This window comes from Mustela putorius, unplaced genomic scaffold, assembly GCF_011764305.1.
Source record: "Mustela putorius furo isolate JIRA1106 unplaced genomic scaffold, ASM1176430v1.1 tig00003896_pilon_pilon_pilon, whole genome shotgun sequence".
Lineage (NCBI taxonomy): Eukaryota > Metazoa > Chordata > Mammalia > Carnivora > Mustelidae > Mustela > Mustela putorius.
The window spans coordinates 5,363,569-5,384,347 of record NW_025422045.1 but is presented as its reverse complement, the minus strand read 5'-3'; positions in this window follow the sequence as shown (position 1 = coordinate 5,384,347).

The window sequence follows — 20,779 nt, the reverse complement described above, 5'->3', positions numbered from 1 at the left end:
CGGAGGGAATTGTGATCAAGAGGAGCCTAAAGTCGCTGGGTAGGACTACATACTCTGCCTTGTCCAAGACCTTCCATTTTCATTTCCATTCCTAGGGCTCGGCTTATTTTGTTTCTTCCCACCCCCAGAAAGCATCCACCCTGTTTACTCTTCGAAGTCCTGCCATTCTGAGAAATAATCTGCACAGTCCACATTTTCTTGGAATCTTCTAGACAGCTATCCAACTTTCATTGTTTTCATTGAACAACTATCCAGCTTTTATTGTTTTCCTTCTCCAACCCTCGTGATACCTGCAGATTTGCACGTAGTTGTGTACTACCCACCACTCTCTGCACCAGGTGTGACCATTCATTCTCTCTCCCCCAAAGGGCAAAGACCAGGGGTGAACACTTGGAATACTGGAATTCTTTGGAGCTATATGGAGCTTAGACACCATCTATTCCATGATTTCTTAAATTATGCTCAGAGGTGCCATGTGGATGAGCACAGTGAGAAGGGATGTCAGCCCAGAAAGGCTTTAAAGCCAGCTTCCCCTCTTTAAGCAGAGTCACCAACCTTTGATCCATTTTGTCTTAGAGAAAGCTGTATAAAAACATCATTTGGGGTTTTAAAGAGTTCTTCAACTAAAGAAAAGTTTGAAAACACTTGAGTTTCCTTATTTTACAGACAGCTAAACTGTGATGCAGGCGGGCTGCATGTCTCCTCCACAATGATACAGCTAGTTTGAGAACCAGGAATATATTTTTCACATCTTGCTGCTTTCTCCTTTCTTCTAGAAGTATATCTATTTCATCTCATATAATTCTCTTAACAAATTTTTAGAATAGGCATTTTTGTTTCTCTTTTAAAATCATCAAAGTTCAATGCAAAATAAAATTCCCAAAGGTTGCTTGAGCTGCGCCAATGAACAGGGGTGAGATTACATCCTAACGTGCCTGCTTATTCCACTGGACCACACTGAGTCATAAGAATCAGGAACTCCTGGAGCTAAACCATGAATCATGATAACTTAGTTGAACTACTTTCATGATGTTTGTAGCAGGAAAAGACCTCTAATCATAAACTCATTCCATGCTGGCCATCATCATGGTGGGTGACACACATTAGGGATTCAGGGAAGATTGATTTCAGTGAGTCAGTCTGTCATTTGGTGATATTTTAAATATAGAAGCAACAACCCCTGAAATTCATGTATTCAACTATGTAATAAAAGTAGCTTTCTGGGGGTGCCTGGGTGGCTCAGTGGGTTAAGCCTCTACCTTGGGCTCAGGTCATGATCTCAGGGTCCTGGGATTGAACCCCGCATCGGGCTCTCTGCTCAGCGGGAAGCCTGCTTCCTCCTCTCTCTCTCTCTCTCTCTCTCTGCCTGCCTCTCTGCCTGCTTGTGATCTCTCTCTGTCAAATAAATAAATAAAATCTTCTTTTTTTTTTTTTTAAAGATTTTATTTTATTTATTTGTCATAGAGAAGCGAGAGCAAACACAGGCAGACAGAGTGGCAGGCAGAGGGAGAAGCAGGCTCCCTGCCAAGCAAGGAGCCCGATGTGGGACTCGATCCCAGGACGCTGGGATCGTGACCTGAGCTGAAGGCAGCCGCTTAACCAACTGAGCCACCCAGGCGTCCCTAAATAAAATCTTCTTTTAAAAAAAAAGTAGTAAAAAAAAAAAAAAAAAAAAAAGTAGTTTTCTGTTTCTCTATTCCCAGTAATATTGAGATATAATAGGTTCTTATTTAATGCATGTTCCTCCTGAAATTGCATCATAGTGAGGCACTTACTCTATTAGTATCTTCTTTAATACATTATACTGTAAGACTTTAGTTTCCCTTCATATTCCTTCTCTTTTGGGTCTCTTATGATTTTCAAACAGACTGGCTTCTTCAAGAAGCTTTTGAAAACTGCTTTTGGAAAAGTGCTTCAGTTCTGTGGAAGCCCATTTACAATCCAGAGAGGCTAGGGTAGGCCACATTAAACTGAGAGTCTGCGAAGATCCTGTGTTTTTTTTGTTTGTTTGTTTGTTTTCTGACCTCAGGCAAGAGGCTTTCTCTAAAAACAAATAGAGATTTCTAGTCTCCCCCCTTATCAGCATGATCCCAAATCCAAGGTGCTGTAGGAAGTTGGTATATAAGAAAGCTGAGGAAGGGATCTTTCAGGTTTCAAATGGTTGTTAAATATTTCATTTGTGCATGCCTTTAAAGTTGCCACAGGTATGACTAGTGTCTCTCTGTGTTAGTTATGGTGACATAAAACTGGCCAATGAAAATTTAAACAGATACCTTCACTCTTGTCTGTTCTAGAAATTTCTGTTCAGCTCAGTAAGAGTAACAGAATTTCTGAATTCTGACCATGTGCTGTGGTGTTTAGATACAGGGAGATTTAGAAAATTATCCCCAAAGCAAGCATCCATTTAGAAAATGGAAAAGAGTAGCATGAATCCTGTAGTGTTGGATTGCAATCAGAGGTATCAGTATGAACTCATGGTGTATATATATATATATATATAAAATATATATATAATATATATTATATATATGTATAATATATATATACAAATATATATATGCACAAATATATATGTATGTGTATATATATACATACATACATATATATAATATATATTCATATATAACATATATTCATATATAACATATATATATACACACAAAATGATAGGTATGGAAATATAGATGTGTATGAATTAAAAAATATATATGTATTTCCTGGCTCTGTCCAGTGAGAAGACCTAGAAAAAACTGTCACCCAAGCAGTAATGAGTACACCTAGTGCCCAGATCTTGGTTTCTAAATACCATTCCCCAATAAAAAGAAGAACTTGGACTCCTTGGAATAGTGGTTGATTATAGGGCTGAAGCAGAGAAAACATAATATGAGACCGGAGTATCTGTGGTGCAACAAGTTAAGAAGTACTCAAAAACAGGATGGGGCCATGCTGAAAGTTCAAGGAACTCTCCATGGTCAAAGTCAGAACAATTTGAACAACAATAAAAAATAATGATAGTATTGGGTGATAGCCCCTAAAGTAAAATAAATATTTATGAGTCTATACTAATATAAATGAATATTGAGTAAATAAATATATGGGAAAGAAGGGATGATTTCTACTTACAAAGGCCTTCCAATTAATCATTGTAAATGAAACATCCAAAGTATAAAACCAACATTAGAACGCCATAGTAATAATTATTTCAGACAAGATATACCACCGGATGCTAAAATTAATGGACAAAAGTTTAAGAAGGAATAAGATGCTTGCATAGTCTCAAAGTATCTCTAGCAGAATTTTTATTTATTACAGAGAGAATAAAGATAATAACTGGAAATCCTGCAGGGCACCATCTTCACCCAAGTGATTAAGTTTAACGTTGACATCACGTACCCCTGGTATGATGCACTGTGATGCATTTGCCAAGATGGCAAGTTTTAGCATATTTGGCCATAAACGTATGACCTCAGTCTCCTCATGACAGAATATCAAACAAACCCAAATTGAGAGACAGTCTACAAACTAGCTGACCACTACCCTTTAAAAGTGTCAAGTTTGTGAAAGAAAAGGAAAGTCAGAGGAACTATCACAAGAATTGAGGGAGGCTAAGAAGGCATGACAGCTTTATGCAGAGTGGGATTCTTGGTTGGATTCTGAAACAAAAGAAGGTTAATAGAGGAAATACTGGTGAAATTTGAATGAAGTCTGGAGTTAGTTAAAAGTACTGTGCCAATGTTAATTTCCTAGTTTCAATCATTGTACAGTAATTATTTAAGATGTTAACATTTTGAAACTGGGTGAAGTGTATATGGGAGCTCCCTGTACTATTTTTGCAAATGCTCTGAAAATATATATACTCATTTCAAAATAAAAAAAATTAATTGTAAGTAAGCATCCAGCTAGGACATTTTCTTTCACAGTGGGATTTGATTAATTGCAACTCAACTAACTGGAACCTTAAAGCACTGAAAATTTTTCTCTATACTTCTGCTTTAGCAAAAAACCTTGCAAATAAGCTGTTAAATGGGATTTTTTCCAGAAATTTCATTTCCAAGGGAAAGTCTGGGGTTAGTGTAACTCTAGTATAGTCTATAGTCCCAGATTCTGAGGTGAAACCCACCCAACCTCCGTTTAGCCCCTTCATCCCGGGGCAGCCTCTGCTCCAGCCAATTTCTAAACACTCACTTCACCCCCTTTGCCGCCCGGGCACGTCCACATCTTTATGTTGTCCATGCTCTTTCCTTAGCTAGAAAGTGACTTTTCCCTTCATCTATGAACTGCCTTTGGAATCAGCCAGAACTTGGTTTCAATGATGGGCTGTCCGGCCAATGAGTATGAGTTACTTCCTTCTCTGAATCTACTTCCTCATCTGTAAAACATAGGCACTAATCTTCACTACACAAATTTTAAGGTGTTTAGCACAGTGGCTGATCCACACAGACACTCTAAACGGTAGCTCTGCAGTTGGTATTCATTAATGATGGAAAACTCAACTGTGCCATCTTTTCTGAGAAGTCCTTAATTGATTAATTCGCTTATGTCTTCATTCAACAAAAGTTTACTGAAATCTGTCCTATGCCAGACTCTACGCTAGAGCTAAGAAATACGGTAGTCAGTAATGCAGACTTGCCCCTTCCCTGGGTACAACTTACAAAGGCTGATATAGGAGACAGGTATTGAACAAGTCATTCCCAGTGAGAGCAGTGCTGCAAGAGGGGAAATGTAGGTTTTGAAACCCCGTGTAATCTAATTGATTCGAATCAATTACTCTTCCCTCTGCTTGCAGACAACAAGGACAAATGCCTGATATTCACTGATTTCCTCTGGTTAAGCAGGAGCAAGGGCAGGTAAAATTAAGATTATTTACTACTAGATAAGAATATATTGAGTTTTTTGGAAAGCTTCATTTAAATAGAAAATGCCACTTTCCATTCACTGAGTGTTCTAGTTAACTGCAAATTAAATCTGGTTATCGATGCTACTCACTTCATCGGAACATTCAGGTGAAATCTCTCAGGCGCTTAGTTTTAGCCAAGTACTTTGTTGGACTTCGGCTTCAGTGGTGACATCGAGGTACCTAAATATTAGAATGCAGTGTGATGAATTAAAACCCAAAGGTGGGGGATTAAAATCTGCCTTGGGGAAAGGTCTGTGAAAGCCTGACCAAGGCGGTGACATTCATCAGGAGCTAAAGGAAAACAAGTCTACTTCTTGTGACAAGGGCCAGGATATCTTTATGAAGAAGAACAGAGAAGAGACCACAGAATAAAAGAATTTATTGACTAGGTAGTAATATGTTCCCAGGCTAATAAGTGGTCATTTTACTTCTGCCCCACTGGATTTTGTAGGCTAGGAGGCAAGGACCAGTTAGAGCTCTGAGAAGGAATACACTTGATGTCTTGAGTACCAAATATGGGTTAGGTCTGGTTATGTTCACCAAGTTGGTAGCAGTTCTGGGTGATTTTATTCTTCGTTCAAGAGTTAAGTTTCTCTTGATTAATATCTGCATATGAGTCACTCACTAAGCTATATGTTTCACATTCATCATACCTTTTGCAGTCATTTTCAAACCCCTCCCCACCTCTCAAATGCTTCTCCACTATGGCTGTTTTTGCAGCAAGAAGATCCTCCCCCAGAAGCCCTAGGCTCCCATGTCTGTCATCAAATATATCAGCTGTTTATTCCCAGTGAAGGTAGAAATTGCTGTCCTGGATGGCACCATCTAACCCCCAGGGACGCTTGCCAGAGGTTCCGTAAACTTGGCTTCCCAGAAGAGTCAAGCAATGAGATGTGCCAGAATGGCCACACATATACTGCACCTGGAATCTTTTTCAGAGTTTACTTTTATTTTAAGAGCATGCAGTGGGGACGCTGCTGCTGGGGTGGTAGAAAGAGCTTTAACCTAGGAGTCGGATGATTTGGATTCAGCTCCAGTTGGATCTCTTGTGAGCTACTGTGAGTAAGCTTTAACCTCTCTGAATTTTAATGTCCTTTTCTGCTAAATGGGGAGAATAATAATTGAACATGCCCATCTTCTGGTGAAAGACATATGAGATAACGAACATGGAATGCTCCGTAAACTACAAAGAACTGTACAAATTTGAGCAAGATGTTATTAATTTCAAGGATAACCTTAAATAATCCTGAACATAATGGAATTATTCTCTGTTGACATTCTCAGATTTTAAAATTAACCACCATTTTTCTAAGACAGATTATTACGATTATTACACATTATTACAAGAAATAAATTGTCATTTATCTGAGCTTTTCTAGATAAATTGCTTTTTACTATGTATGCTCAGTTTGTCATATACTTCAAAACTCTCACCAAACTGCAAAATTTTAGTGCAATTTGGACACTATCCCTCCCACCAGAGTATCCCTGTGAAGTCAGAGGGACAAAAAAGCTAAGAAAGCATAGCCAGTGCTAAGGGCTCCAGGCTGGGGGTGACCAGACACATGAAATTTGGACCCTGGCTCAACTGGGTCATAGCTGGGTGACCTGAGCACCTTACTTGACTTCTCTGAGCTTCAACTCCTATCAGGAATAATTACATTTCCTTGATAGGTTAGAATAAATAAGAGAGCACATGTGGAAGATTCTCTGTAAACCATTCAGTGCTTCAGAGAAATTGTAGTTCCTGTCATTAGGTGAGAGATCTTGTATTCTTCTCTGGATTGACACAAATCATTCATGTCTCTGGGCAGCAATGCATGTGAAACCATCCTCCACATAATAGTGCGTTAGAACGTAACAGAGAAGATGTTGACCAGCCGTCACACTTCTTGAGTTCAAATCCTGTCTGGCTCTACTCTGACCAGCTTGGTGACTTGGAGCAAGTTCTTTAACAACTCTGTGCCACAGTTTCTCTTTTCTAAAATGGAAGTGACAGCTGCTTCAGCTTCCTAGAACTGTTATGCAGAGAAAACGAGCAAGATGATGAATGAAGGACTTGGCTTGTGATGGTTAATTCGTTTTATGACTACTTTTTTCTGTCCAGTATCTCAAAAGAGTCTCTTCTTTTGTGTTCAGAGTAAAGAGCAGCCAAAGGGAACACGTAAATACTGTCAGTGGACAATGTTCCTCCTATCTCAGAAGTCATTTTTTCCATCAGCTGACTTATTTATGCAGAGTTTCCCTTTGAGAAGACTTGCTTTTCCTCATCTCTTTGCCTGTGTCCCGACTGGCTGTACCATCCAAAAGCAAGAAACCAGCTGCCATGTGATACATCCTCAACTTGAAAGGCTTGTTTGAGTTTTGCTTATCATGGTTTAGATGCTGCTGTGTGGGAGGTGGGACACTAGTTGGGGAGTTGCTATTTTCTAAACCCAGCTCTGCCACTGACTTACTGTGGCCTTGAGCTGGTTGTTTCAGCTCTGTAACTCCCTGTGTCCTCTGTGTGCACTAAAGAAAAGATACTCCATTTAGAGGACTGCTGAGTTACCAAAATACTTTCTACATTTATATTAAAAATTTTATTGCTTTTTAAATTTCCAAACAACCCCACACAAAAAGATGGTGGAAGTAACTAGGTTATTTGGCGATTACTTATTTTTTCTTCCAAGTTTTTATTTAAATTCCAGTTAGTTAGCATATAGTGTAATATTAGTCAGGTTTAGAATTTAGTGATTCATCACTTACATACGTCGCAAGTGCACTCCTTAATACCCATCATGCGTTTCGCCCATCCTCCCACGCACCTCCCCTCCAGTAACCATCAGTGTATTCTCGACAGTTAAGAGTCTGTTTCTTGATTTTCCTCTTTTCTTTTTCCCCTATGTTCATTTGTTTTGTTTGTTAAATTCCACATACAGGTGAGATCATGGCATTTGTCTTTCTCTAACTTGTTTTGCTTAGCATAATACTCACTAGTTCCATTCACATCACTGGAAATGGCAAAATTAATTCTTTTCCAGAGCTGAGTAATAGTCCGTCATGTGTGTCTATCACAGCTTTTTTATCCATTCATCAATCAATGGACATTTGGGCTCTGTCCATAATTAGGCTGTTGTAAATAATGCTGCTATAAACATCAGGGTGCATGTGTTCCTTTGAAAGGGTTGTTTTTATGCCCATTTTCAGACAGAAATAAAGCTGCCTTTACTTCTTTGTAAAGTACTTCTTTGTGTACTTTGCTGCACACATGTACTTCTTGAACCCAATTTGAAAACAACTGAACTAGATAAGATTTGGGGGCCTACATGAAGCCATCAGTGATGGCTGATAGCTGAGCCCCTGCTCCCTCACCAAGACCACTGGAAGGCAGGATTTCAGGGATTCCACCTTGCCATCATTCATTAGGAATAATGGGCTAGACTCCCGAGTGCATTGCAGAGCTATTATTCCTTGGGAGCAAAGTGAACAAATACAGAATGTTTAACAAACAGTCACAAGAATGGACTGTCACTTTCCATTTTTCTTTGTCTTTTCCCCTGGCACCGTATCCCTCATCATCTCCTGCACACTGATCTGTCTCCTCTGTCTCCCCTTTAGAACAGAAGCATGTTCCTTTGGGGCAGGGGTTGTATCTTACTCCTCTTTGTGTGATCTCTAAGGTCCTCCCAGCTTGTACTTTCTGATACCTATATGAAAATATTGGCTAATTTATTTCAAATAGTTTTTTTTCCCCCCATTACTTCAAGCATAGCCTCTTGATCTATGAGGACAGCATTAAGATATAATTTATTACATACGGAAACATGTCCTTTCTCCTTGCCTTCCTTCAGTCTGTAATAGACACTGTGTTAAGTACAATTGAATGAAACAGACATAATCCCTGCCTTCATGGACCTTACAGTCCTACAGTTAAGGAGATTCTTATTAAACAGATATTCCCAAAACAGAAAATCAGCTACAGCTGTGGATGGTAGGAAAGCAGAGTAGAAGGCATGAGGCAGAGGGAAAGTGCATGCTTCCTGAGGTGGAAAACTCTGGAAATCCAGCTGGGATCTTTCTGTTGGCATTCTAAGAGTTAAAGTAAGCTATGTCATAGATTGACTAAAGTGTTTCTCCTGAGACCATCCCTACTTAAACTCATCTTTGCCAATCATAATGTCCTACTTACCTGAGCTTTCTCGGGTATTATCTTTGTCTCAGTAACGTAATCATCTAGACTTTCCTACCTGTGTTGCCATCTTATTTTTATCCTAATAGATCACACTTCCTTCTCTGTTTGACTCAACATCATATTGTTTAACTCCTTCACTTGTCAACACTCTCATTTCCCTATTTCTCATTTTCTAGTGTTGATATTTTCTGCGTATGTGGCTAGTCTTTCTACCACCTGCCCTATGAGCTAATGGGAGGCAACGGATTATAGAAAAAGGAGCCTGGGCTGTGAAGGCAGACAGACTTGAGTTCAAAGTGCAGCTTCACAAATTAGCAGTTTTGTAACCTTGGGCAAGTGGTCAGTAGTTTCAAATGCCCAGAGACGTCAAATTAGATGAGGAAACTCAGTTTTAGAAAAATATGTCCCTAGGAATTTCATTTGATCTTGATTGACTGAATACCTTTTATAATAATAGCTTTTATGATATGTTAGGTACTTTTATAAATCTCTCACACATATTCATCCATAAATCCCTCTAATGCTCCTATGAGATGAAATAATAAAGCAATAATAAACTTCCGTCTCAACTCTAGTCCCATGTTACACAGGAGAACAGAGAAACACAGGAAGATGAGGTGTGTGCCCAAGGCTGTGACAGCTCATGCATGTCAGAAGGCTGATCTGAACACTGACCTCTCAGTCCACACCCATGCACCGTGGTGCCTCCCTATCCCCAGTTATACCTCTCAGTTCTCTCATCTGTAAAGTGAGACCAATAACATACACCTCTTGGAATTGTCATGAGAATTAAATAAAATAATGTATATAAAACCCCTAATGTTCTGCTTGCCATTTAGCAGAAAGTAGACAAATGTCCATTCTGCCTCCCTCCTTTATTAAAAACAAATACAGTCCATGATTTTCCCATCCATCCTCATTTTGTTAATGTGTGCCACTATGTTCTACCTATTCTTCATTCCACATGGAAATGTATCATGCTTTTTCTTTATATTCTATTTTCTATATATTCACCCATCATTAAATCTGAGAAATATACAGGGTCCATACCCCCTTTTTCTTTTTCTTTTTTTCCTGTTGGATGCTAGTGGCTTGCCCACCCATCTCCCCCTGGGCACTTTGACCATCTTGAGTAGACAAAGGGAGCTGGGACTCTGTATGTAGAATTCCCCTACCGCCTGACTTTCAATTCAGTGCCTCATCCCTCCCTTCTCTGCACCTCCTATTCCCAGGTCTGGGGCTTTTCTGCTCCACCATATTCATAGTATAAATCTCTAGTTCCTTTTTGGGTAGAAAACAGTAGAGTGCCCCTAAAGGGACATTCAGACATTTTTAGTTGTCAGAACTGGAAAGGGGAGGACTGTTGACAAGGGTGCATAGAGGCCAGGGATGCTAAGTCGACAATGCCAGATAGCATCCCCCTACATAAAATATCTCTCGCCCAAAATGTCAGCAGGGACAAGGTTGAGAAACTCTGCTTTGGACAGAATTTTCAGCAGTCATCCTGTTTGCAAGTCCTTCTGCTGTCTCCAGAGGAACCTGGCTTCTCTGATCCCTGAGCTTTCCCAAAGCACAAAAGCATGCATCAGCTGGCTTCTCACGAGTACCTCTATATGCAGACACTCGTGTCCCAATTATCCCTCATCCACAACTTCTCCACCTTCTGAAATACTTTCTAGCATCTCTGGCCCATTGTTGCCTCCTGTCCCATTCTCCTTGTCCTTGTAGGCGTAAAATGGTCTTACTCCTTTACTGTCTTTTTAACTGAGTTTTGAGAGAGGGCCAAAATAAATTTGTTCAGATGTCAGGTTTGAGCTGCAGTCTACAACCTTCCTAAAACTCCAAGAACTATTTTCTCGCTTTTTCTTTACAATCCAGTGTCATGAACTACAGATTGTTCTTGTGTTTATTAAAGATTCTGGGAGCCGTAGAGCCAGGTGAATTGTCCTATAAGGAGGATGGATGCGGGGTGTCTTGTTCTTCTCTGTAAATGTCTTTGCATTATCCATGGAAACAGCCTTCAGTGGGCCGGGTGGGCATGCCCAGGCTCGAGTGTGGCAGAGGATCTTGGTAGCATCCAGACTATTGTTCCTTGCCTCCAGTCATGTCGCTTAACCATTCCAGCTATGGTACAAATAATAGTACTTATTAGATGTACTTTTTAATTTTATTTTTTATAAACATATAATGTATTTTTATCCCCAGGGGTACAGGTCTGTGAATCGCCAGGTTTACACACTTCACAGCACTCACCAAAGCACATACCCTCCCCAATATCCATAACCCCACCCCTCTCTCCCAAACCCCCTCCCCCCAGCAACCCTCAGTTTGTTTTGTGAGATTAAGAGTCACTTATGATTCCCCCCCCAATCCCATCTTGTTTCATTCATTCTTCTCTTACCCTCTTAACCCCCCATGTTGCATCTCTACTTTCTCATATCGGAGATCATGTGATAGTTGTCTTTCTCCGATTGACTTATTTCACTAAGCATGATACGCTCTAGTTCCATCCACATCGTCACAAATGGCAAGATTTCATTTCTTTTGATGGCTGCATAGTATTCCATTAGATGTACTTCTAAAACTTATAATTCCTCTTATTTTCAAAGAAAGCATGTATTACTAACATCACTGAAATAGCAGGAATACCTGCCACCATTAGAAAGTGACCTCATATTCAAATACCATTGGCAGGACTGGGGGGGGGTATGATATTTAAATTCTAGCTAGATATTGCTGCCTGCCAAAGGCTCTGAACCTGAGATTTATTCTGTTAAAAAAGGGAAAATTCATAAAAAATCAGAGAGATATTAAAGACACATCAGTACCAAACTGAGGTCTCTTCATGATACACCACAAAGAAAAAAAAATGGTGAAAAAAAGTTGCAAAAGGATTAACATTTTTACAATGTGATTCAATGTTATCAAATGTCCCCCAAATCCCAGATCAGCACTGTTAGGTCTGCTTCATTGGAAAGCCCTGGCCTCATGGGCCAGGTGAAAATGCCCAGGGTGAAAACCCAGGCCTCGTGGGCCGGGTGAGAATGAAACCATCTCTTCATCCCTCAGATGATGAGTTGAAGGATGAGGGAGAAGTACCACTCAAGTGTCCCCAGCTAGGTGACAGCAGTGCTGGGATTCAGGTCCAGGGAATCAGATTCCCCAGTTTGTGTTCTCTTTCCTTAAATCCTCTAATTTCTTATGGAAGTACAAATGTTAATGAGGCAGTGTAGAAAGAACTGAGTGACGAAATGAGAAATCAGAAAAAGCGAGGCCTGTGTCTCTTCCCCCTCTTTCTGTCAAATAAGGATTGTTCCATTTACGTGAATGTGTCATGGAAGCTCTCTTTGTTCCCTCCCCCCTTCCTTTGGATCATTTTTCAGTTAAGGATTGTTTTCTTTTGGAAATATGTTTTAGCTGCTCTTTCACAGCATTACCCACACTCTACAGAAAGGAAGCTTATTAAAAGTTAAAAAGGAGCACAGAAAATAGCACCTATGTTTCAGCTGAACAAAAGAATGCATATGGTGGAAAACTGAAAATCCCGCCTTTATTAATTAAATGACAGTATTACAGGTTCTGTTTTCATATGCATTTTTAACCAGACAAATTTAGAAATAGATATTGAACAGTCATGGTCCTGAAAATATATCATATTTTCATAAGATCAACCCTGACAGATAAAGTATTGGCGTGTTGGTCTTTTCTTCCCTGTGTCCCTTTTTGTCTTAACACACAGAGCCCTATCTGGTCAGGAAAACAGGGTTGTGCTGCTCTTTGCACAGAAATGGCCCCTGACTGAGGCAACGTAATCACTTGACTAGAGAAAGGCCTCCGTTAGTGGTCAGCAACCAGTGACCTGGTAGGAAAGGCTTTCTCCAAATGGGCTGACAATAAGAGATAATCCAACTAGACTGTCTCCTTCCTCAAACTGGCATTGATAAAATAGAACTGCAGTGGACACACAGCAGTGGGAATGTTATGCAAGAGAAATCATTTGGACCATAGAGAGGAGTACAGAGATCTATAGGCTTCAGTCTGAACAGCTTCCTACTTTCAAGCTAATCTGCTTGTATTTTTGCAATAATTCCTTTTTTTCTTAAGGTGGTCCAAGAGAATTCTGTTGCCTTACTAGCAAAAGTGGGTATTAGTTTGCCCATTTATAGATGAGGATGCTGAGGCTATGAGGTAGTCTATAAAAATTCATATTCAAATTCAGGCCTGCCTTTGTCCCAAGCCAATTCACCAAGCCATGCCACTTCCCTAGATTCATCACTGAAGATCCTCTTATCCTAGGATGTCGCCCAAAAGTCCAGAAACATTCAGAAGAAATGAAAGGAGCCCTCTATTAGACGTACCTCTAAAATACATCCCCCATTCTTCTATTTTGCCCTCTCTCTTCTTTTTACTCCCTCAGGACCTCGCTCCATCATCTCGCATTTGAAACAGGTAGACCTAAATGGACTTTTAGCTCCAACTTCTGCCCCCTTCCAAACTCCTCTCCACAAAGTAGCCAGTGATTTGCCTAAAATATCAATTGATGTTCAACTGATGTTCTGCTTCAAGATGCTGGATGGAGTGTATCTCTTAAACTACCTGTCACCACCTTAGTTTCTAAATCCACTGCGTTTAGGAAATACAGAATGAAGCACATTTTTTTCAAGTGTTGAGATTGGGAAGTAGGGGCGGTATATCCAGAGCAGAGATTTTATCAACTTCTAGAGGACTGTAAGGGGGATGGAATTGTGTTAACTGATAAACCAGTGAGAAGAGTGACCTGAGTCAGAAAAGCTACAGGGAAGGCAGGGATGCTCTTTGTGTGTAGTCCCCCACAGTGGCTCTGAGATAGGAGGCAGCAGGCCAGAATTCTTACTGAGGACAGACGACTAGAGAGGACACTGGCCCTAACAAGTCTGTGTTTAGTGCTCTCACAGGTCAGATGCTCAGTGTGATCCTTCATTTGTAGATATGGAAGGACGAACCAGGGCCACTAGACAGCTGCATCCGTTCAACAGCAAGAAGGTGAACATTTACAGCAAATTACCCAGGAGGTACAGAGAGAATCCAAGGAAGAGAAGGGAGGTGTTTTAAAACTTCTTATTGAGGGCGCCTGGGTAGCTCAGTGGGTTAAAGCCTCTGCCCTTGGCTCAGGTCATGATCTCAGGGTCCTGGGATCAAGCCCCGCATTGGGCTCTCTGCTCAGTGGGAAGCCTGCTTCCTCCTCTCTCTCTTTCTGCCTGCCTCTCTGCCTGCATGTGATCTCTGTCTGTCAAATAAATAAATAAAATCTTTAAAAAAAAACAAAGAGGGGCCAACATACATCAAAGAACAGAGAAATGAAAGAGGAAAAATAAAAGAATAATAGTAAAATCTTCCCCGTACTAAAAAAATTCAAATCTTCAGAATGAAAGACATCACTGGGTATCAGTCAGAAAGAATAAAGAACTCCCCTACCTAGATTCATCCTTGCACAGTTTTGGAACATTAAGAATAAAAAGCAAATCCAACAATAACAATAAAAAGGGTAAAGACTTTCAAGTAAAATATAAACATATAATACATACAGGTGATAGGTAGATGGGCAGGTAGGTAGGTGGATAGATGGATGAATAGATAGATAGGAATCTAGATATAAGATCCTAAGTACTTTCAAATGGAAATATGAATACAGCCAGGAATATGTCTGTGTATTTGTGTTGTTTACATACCAAAAAAGCAATATCAGATTAACATCAGATTTATCAGCAGCATTTAGTCTCATCTGACCCTTACCACACCCCTGAGTTAAAACTGAACATAAAAAGGTAACTCCCTAATCAAAGTAATCTGTGTCTCTAATCACAGTGACAATGGAGGCATACTTTGTGCTCCAGATACATACCTATAACACATATAGTTGAAAATCAAGAAATTAAAAAGTCAGAGCTGGATTAGAGAATTAGTTAAGCATTTCTATGAACTAGAAACAAAAGGGAAATTCAAAGTGATGATCAGAGAGCAAGGCTGAGACTAAATTGCTCCATGTCAAGGCAACCAAAGCCAAGCTCTCTTCTTGAAGCCTGGAGCAGGTATAGGGCTGCCTGACTCATGAGAAACCTGAAAAGTTGCTATTGACCACCAGCTGGGGTTTTTCTTGCCTTTGACAAACTGCAAATTTCTGAAGGCAGGATGGTATGGAGATTGTTCACAAACAGGATCTGACCCCAGCACCTCTGTCTGTCCATCACTGGATCTGCAGTGACCTGAATAACACCTTGGGAAAGGAGCCCTAAAAATGTCGAAAGACCTGGGTCTAAATTGAGGACCTACAGTTCTAAAAAGGAGCGATTGGACAGAGAAGGATGTGCACAGGGAAGGAAGAGGAAGAAAAAAATATCTGAATCGGAAATTCCCCCATTCAAACTAGAGCCTACCCACTTAAGTTCAAAAACCAACAAAGAAATCTTAAAAGACAACAAGATCAGTAGTCATCAAAATATGACTTCACTCTGGGTGAAATTAATCATGTAATCTGCCAAGACTTTTAAAAAAGAATGTTCAGAATGCCCAAAGACAAAGCAGAAATTAAGAAAGAAAATATAATTTTGTAAGTAAAAAGAGCATGAAAATTAAAAACTCAATAGGTGGGGTAAATTCTAGATTGAATGGTTTAAGGAAGAATTAACAAAAGAGAATAACAAAAGGGCCCTAAGATAAAAGATGCTCAACTTCAGTAGTTATAAAACAGGGGGCTACTATTTCACATCCATTCGGTTGGCAGAAATTTTGAAGCCTTAAAATACTAAGTGTGGATGAAGGTATGACATAAAAAGGAAATCTCATATATTGCCAAAGAGTATAGATTGGTACCACCCTGTTATTAAATATTTAGCAAGATCTAGTGAAGATAAAAATGCATATAGCCAACAAACTACCAATTCCACTAGTTAGTATCCTATGGGGAATTTCATCTGTGAGCATATTTGTAAGGAGATATTTGTAAGGTCTATTGTAGCACTATTCATGGTAACTAAAAATTGAAAACAACTTTAATATACATCAACATAAGAGATAAATTTAGATAGAGCTATACTGTTGAATACTTTATATTACCTTAAAAAGAATGAACTACAGTATCCATGTATCAACATGAATAAATCTCAAAAATTCTGTTGAAATATGCATTATGATACTATTTATATAAATTTGGGAAAAAATGTGGAAACCAATTCTATATATTGTTTTGGACATGTATGTGTACTAAAACTATAAAATTTTGGAAGAGAGAAGAGAACACCAAATTCAGAATGGCAGCTACCATTCTGGGGAGGAAGAGAGGAAGATTGCATTAGAGAAAGTTACATTGGAAATGTCAATGATATCTACAGTTTAAAAAGATGTTTTAGAAAATCTCAAACATACACAAAAGTAGAAAAAAACCTGTAAAGTGTACCCCCCCATACCGAATACCCAGCTTCGTAATTCACAAATAATTAGCAAACACTTTGCCAATCATATACCATCCGTTTTCCTTCCACACACATCCACTTGTTTTTCTGGAGTTTTTAAAGCAAATATCAGACATCATACTATTTCACCCATAAATATTTCAGCAAACCTCTGTAACAAATGAAGATATTTAAAAAACATAATCAATGTGCTATCATCATATTTATCACAATTATCAATAACTTGTGTGGTAAGCTTAATAATGGCCCCCGAAGATGTCCATGTCCAAATCCTGAGCCTGTGAATGTGTTACCTTACATGAAAAAAGGAGCTTTATAGGTGTAATTAAGCTAAGGATCTCGAGACGGGGAGATTATCCTGCATTATCTAGTAGAGGAGTACTTGAAAGATGTACATAGGGGGTCAGAGTAGGAGGTGTGATGAGGAGAGCCAAGTGAGTTATGAAGACTGGGGAGGGAATCATGAACTAAGGAATGCAGGTGGCCTCTAGACATGGAATAATCAAGGAGACAGAACAAAGTCCTGCTGACATTTTTATTTTAGCCAAGTGCAGTCCATTTCAGACTTCCGAGTTCTAGAAACTTAAGATAATAAATTTGTGTTGTTTTAAGACACTAAATTTGTGGTAATTTGTTAGATTAGAGCAGAAATAGGAAGCTAATGTAATTCCTTACTACCATCTGATATATAATGAATACTTTAATTTCCTCAGTAGTCTCAGAAGTATCTCTTTACAGTGCTATACCTACTACTTGAGCAATAGAACTAAATTAGGTGTCAGAGGCTAAGATTTCTTATTATTTGATCTTGGGCAATTTGTTTGTCCTCAATGCTGTTTCTGGGGTGTGTGGGTTTGTTTTTGTTTTTTTTTTTTAATTGTGAAATGGGAGTTTTTAATCAGCATCCCTGTCACAGGAAATGAATTAGCAAGTATAAACATACTTTAAAGAGGTTAACATAATTTGTAACTCTAAGGTAATTAGTTTATAATCCCAATTAGCCAAATAATATTTACTGAGCAACTATTATGTGCAGGACACTTCTAAGCAGAGGTGGCACACCAGTATGAAAAGACCTGATTCCTGACCACAGAAGCATCCTGATGTCAGGGAAGGCGGTATAAATAGTAGGAACACCAAGCTGTGAAAACCTGGGTCCAAGCCAAGTCATCTTCTGAGCTTGACCAATTATAAGCCAGGAGCTCTTGGAAAAGTTACTTTTGTTCCAGGAGTTGTTGGGTCCTTCATAGGGTTGATAGGATGTGTAGAAGTGTGAAGACCTGTAAAGCTATGAGTAGGTAAAATGTGTCCCAGGTGAGCTGGCTTCCCTTCCAGGTGTTTTAGCAGCAAGATAAACGTTACTCAGCCTAGATTTCATGACTCAGCAGGATGACACTATTTAAAGGATGTACAAAGCCAGGAGGTTACCAGTTCAGAGAGGGTGGGGCTGCTGTCAGGTAGAACCTGAGAAGGCCAGCAGCATAAAGGGGACAGCTGGCTTTGAACCGGGCTTTGCCAGGCTCCTTTGCCACGCAAGGACGATGTGGGTTGGGAGAAAGCAGCGAGGAAGATATTCCAGGTGGGAAAGGACAGGGAAGGGAGGGTGAACCCATGTTAGCGGTCAGACAGCAAGGAGATGGTCTCAGTGGCAGGGAAGGTGCAGAAGAGAAGATGAGGATGGAAGCTCACAGCCAGATCACACGAAGTTCTTTAGGACTCATTCCTGTTCATTACGTAAGTCTTAGCACCTACGGTGTGCCATTACAAATCTTTCCCTTTCTGGCTGCTGCTGCCTGTACAAAGAACCTTGAACCCTGGTTTGTCTTGTCTTTTGGAGTTCTGTAGCTTAAAAAAGAAATAAATAAACCTAGTACAAGCAAAATTCATAAATCCCAGACAATGGCATCATGACAGAGAGCAGAGTATCTTGAGGCTGCTGCCAGGAGCCATTTCACAATTTCTGCTCTGAACCTTTCATTAATCCTTACTGTTTCATTTAATTTGAAGGCCTGAACAGAATGTCTCACACAGAATTGCTTGCTGTCTTTTTCACCTTCAATCTCTGAGTTCCTGTTTGACCCTTACATTAGCATATATTACCAAGTTCCATACCCTTCAAGGTTTTCCATTTGAGGGACTGACTGTGAATAAAGCCCTTCCTGGGTCATGTGCCTGAAAGGAGTTGGGTAGGCAGATAGAGGAAGAGGGAATTGCCTCAATAGTAATTGCTTATTTCCTTTCCCCTCAATCGCTGTAAGTTGGGAGGCCAGATAGGGAGTAGTGCTGTTAGTCAGGGATGAGAAGAGCAAGCAGAAATTCCCTATGCAGGGAGCCTCGGTGTCTCGTTAAGAGTCTGCTTTCAGCTCTGGTCCATGATCCCAGGTCCTGGGATAGACTCCCACATCCTGCTTAGCATTGAGCCTGCTTCTCCCTCTCCCTCTGCCTCCTTCCCCCATCTCATGCTCTGTCTCTCAAATAAATAAACAAAATCTTTTTTTAAAATTGCCTATTTCAAACAGAACAACATTTAGTAGAGGGAATTGACTTACCAGATCATTGAGAGGGTGGGAGGAGTAGACTCTAGGCTGACCCCTCCTTGGCGGTGACTCTCAGAGCATGGCATAACTGACCCACCAGAGGTGCCACCTTCTCTGCTCCAAGTAGGAGGCTTGGACCACTCCAAGGTCCCTGAGATCCAGCAGTAGAAATCCACTGCCACCACCCCTGCAATTTGAAGCCCCCCAGTACTCTTGGATGGACTGCATAAGCTTTACCTTTATTAGTAGAAAGCAGCCAAACTGCCCCACTTCCTCCTTCCAAATCTTTTACAAATGTTGAACAATTGATTGAACTAAGTCCCAGGCAAAACTCTAGTGGCAAAGGATCTGAAAAAAATTTTTTTAACTTTTTTTTAAGATTTTATTTATTTATTTGACAGGCAGAGATCACAAGTAGGCAGAGAGGCAGGCAGAGAGAGAGGGGGAAGCAGGCTTCCCGCCAAGCAGAGAGTCCGACTCAGGGCTCGATCCCAGGACCTGGGACTATGAACTGAGTCAAAGACAGAGGCTTTAACCCACTAAGCCACCCAGGTGCCCCCTGAAAATTTTAATTACAATTTCCAGCCTCTGCAGTGAAAAAGGGTACATGAGAAGAAAGTAGGAATGGGTACTATGGGCCATTCAACCTTATCCGATATGAGTAAGGTCAGAGACATGCTGCAGTGGAACTGACCAAGCAGGCAAAGGTTAAGAGGTCTGGATGTCTAATTCTGTAACTAATTCCCAGTTCCTACCCCAAGACAGGGTGTGATGCCAGGCAACATACATAATTCTCTGAGCCTCCATTCCCTCCTTTGAGAGATGGATGTAAAAATCCAGCCAGGACGGTGTTGGGCAAACTGGCCTGCTACAATGCAAAGGAATGAAACTGGACCCTTTCCTTGCACCATACACAAAAATAAACTCAAGATGGATTAAGGACCTAAATGTGAGACTTGAAATGATTTTTTTTAAAAAGAGAAGAGAGCGTAGGCAATAATTTCTCTGACATTGGCCATAGTGACACTTTTCTAGATATGTCTCCCTGAGGCAAGGGAAACAAAAACAAAAATACACTGTGGGGACTGTATCAAAACAAAAAGCTTCTGCAGAGTGAAGGAAACAATCAAAACTAGAGGAAAGATGTGGTATATATACACAATGGAATACTATGCAGCCATCAAAAAATGAAATCTTGCCATTTGCGATGACATGGATGGAATTAGAGGGTATTATGCTTAGCGAAATAAGTCAATCAGAGAAAGACAATCATCATATGATCTCCCTGATATGAAGAAGTGGAGATGCAATGTGGGGATTTGGGGTTAGGAAAAGAAAAAATGAAAGAAGATGGGATTGAGAGGGAGACAAACCATAAAAGACTCAATCTCAAAAAACAGACTGAGGGTTGCTGGGAGGAGGGGGGATGGGAGAGGGTGGTGGGGATATGGACATTGGCGAGGGGGGTATGTGCTATGATGAGTGCTGTGAAATGCATAAACCGGGCGATTCACAGACCTGTATCCCTGAGGATAAAAATACATTATATGTTTATTTAAATAAATAAATAAATTCAATTAAAAAAATAGAGAAAAACTGAATGGGAGAAGATATTTACAAATGATGTATCTGAAAAAGGGCTGGTATCCAAAATATATAAAGAACTTAGGGGCACCTGGGTGGCTCAGTGGGTTGAGCCTCTGCCTTCTACTCAGGTCATGAT